We start from the raw sequence: 2,919 nt of genomic DNA on the forward strand, positions 1-2,919 counted from the left end.
ATTTTACCGAATAGGTATTTACCGATTAGGTAATTCCCATTCATTCCTATGGGCCTCCATAGGAATGAATGAGAATTACCGAATCAGTAAATACCCATTCGGTAAATACCGAATCTTAACGATTTGGTAATACTTACCCAATTTTTCCCTACATAGCATTTACAGATTCAAAAATACCGAATCGGTAAAATTCGGTATTTTAGAACCGGTAAATATACTTTACCTACATCTAGCCCTTAGTCTTTTACATCTATGCACCCAGGATCTGGAACAATATCCCCATATACATCAGGAATGCCAAAATGTTTCTCAAATTTGTAATGTAATGTAAGCAGATATTTATACCGCGCAACTATCGCTCCAAGGAGCATCTTGGTGCCTATACTGACCAGGAAGATCTCAACACTGGTCAGGCTGCTTTCCGTAGTCAAACCAGGAAATTGTGATTCTCATATTAACATGACTAGAGAATCTGGATATCATTAAAGACACGGAAGCTGACATTATGCATTATTCCTTTAATGCAGTCCAAGCAGCCGCTTACATCACAATAGTAAAAGGTTCCAGAATAAGACAATAGCAACACATGAAAGGCATGAGCCATCAAAAATCTGCCTCTTTTAAATGTGGGGAAAATAAGTTCATGAAACTTGAAACATCAAAACGATCTTCTGATGAGCAGGATAAAGGAGAAAGAAGAACGAAGGTAAAACCAAATGCCAGATGGCACACAGTTAAGGAGAGTTACCTGAAAAGAGAAAGAAGTAAATATCGCTTGAATGTAAAAAATAGTGTCAAGTTTATCAAGATAAAAGGAAAAAGAGATGAAACAAGTACTGTTAATAAAAAAGTACAGTAATAAACTGTAACAAAAACAGCATTAAATCATTGTAAGACCACCAAGGGGTGGGATGGGAGGGATAATGTCAGCCTCTGTGTCTTTAATGAAATCCAGATTCTCTAGTCATGGTAATATGAGAATCGCAATTTCATTACAAGAACGGAGGCTACATTATGCATGTTGGTAGCTTTGTAAAACAACATCAAACATATGTTCAATAGGCTTGCAATAATGACGTGCAAAGGTGCTAGCATTTGACCAGTCAGCAGTTTTGAGAATGTCGTCCAACTTACCTCCAGACCGGAGAGATTTACTGGCCATAGCACCCCTCTAAGGGAGTGAGCTTGAAATGTCTTAACCCATCTAGCAATAGAGGTAGTGTGTAGTATATGCCTTCCCTCGTGCTGGGTGCAGCACAAGGGATTGCTTCTTGTTGTTGATGTTCTCTTGCTCCGTTCGGTTCTAGCGCTCTGGGCAACGCTTGTCAGTTGCACGGAGTCCTGGAGTCGAGCGGCGGCTTTTCCCTGTGGGTGTTTCTCCAACTGAAATTAAAGAAAATTTCTACCACAATCTCTTGCCTTGAAATTCACTTATTTCATTTGGCGAAGAGCGGGTCCTGAACCTACAGAACACCCACCAGGAGATACTCGGCCGATTCCTCTATGCCCGCCCTCTCACTCCGACCAGGCGCTTCCTTATTCTTCAAGAACAACGCATCTGCCTGTTCGCCAAGCCGACGGTAGTTTGCTTTCTACCTGGTTTTCCTGGACTTTCCTGCGCCTCGCCATTGATGTGGACGGTTTGTCAGAGCTCGAGCTTCAGCCCGTGAGTACCCGGCATTCTGCAGCGTCATCAGCCCCTGCGCGTCATCAACCCTTACGCGCATTTGACGCTCGCATGCTCGACGCTCCAGTCCTTCACCTCATCACGCCTCCACGTCATCACGCTTCCGCACGGCAGCCATGTTTGCTGGTTGCCTAGCTACAGCTACACGCTCCGCACTAATCATCACACGGAGTCAGTTTCCTGGAATTTGACGCCGCAGCGCGACCTTCGCTTCGTTTACTTCACATTTCTTCGCACTGAAGAATCAAATACTGGTATTTTCGCCACATTTTTTTCATATTTGACTAATTTATTATTTCTTGTGTGCTCCTTCGGTGACAGGCACACCTCTGCCTACATGTTGTCTATCATTTTAAACTTCAATTCATGCCTATTATTTCTTGAGCACTGGTAACTGGTTTTATTATTTTCTTTCTCAATTATAACTGTGATACTGTTTATTTTTAATGGCTTCTTCTCAACAATTTGCTCAACCTCCTCCTTTTCTTCAACTTCCTGGGAAACCTACTATTCCTTGGCGTCAGTGGGTTAGAGCTTTTGCCAACCATATTGTAGCAATTGATGCAGTCAAGTTCATGCCTGAAAGGAAAGTCGCTATTTTATATGGTTGCTTGGGAGTTGCTGCACAACATACTTTTGAAAATCTCCCAAGGTCTTCTCCTCCCTCTGGAGATGCCGGTGATAATTGGGATGAGTATAAGGAAGCCTTATCTCGCCTCGCAAGACATTATGGTGAAGAACCTAATGAAATGCTTGAGAGACATCACTTCTTTAAGAGAAGACAGCGAGAAGACGAATCCATTGAGGAGTACATTGCTCAATTAAGAATCTTGGCGTCTACTTGCGAATTTGAATCTAATCCCGACATTTACATTCGAGATCAATTCGTTTTTGCTTGTTTCTCCAAAAAGATTCAACAACGCCTCTTGAGCTGCAAGAAGCCTACACTTCAAGAAACTATTGACATTGCCAAGAGCATCGAAAGATCCATCACTACTTCTAATGCTCTTCAGAAAGACCAAGCTCATTCTTCTCTTCATACTTCTTCATATGATAATTCTACTTCTATTAGTTTAGTTAACACTAACAAGTCTGTTAGACCATTTAAAAAAAAAACCTAACCCTAATCCTTATTGTTACAGGTGTGGTTCTAAATCTCATATTGGCAATAACCCCTCTTGTCCTGCTTCAGGAAAAAGGTGTGTTTTATGTAAAAAATTAGGACATTTCCA

Source organism: Lissotriton vulgaris, chromosome 12, assembly GCF_964263255.1.
Source record: "Lissotriton vulgaris chromosome 12, aLisVul1.2, whole genome shotgun sequence".
NCBI lineage: Eukaryota > Metazoa > Chordata > Amphibia > Caudata > Salamandridae > Lissotriton > Lissotriton vulgaris.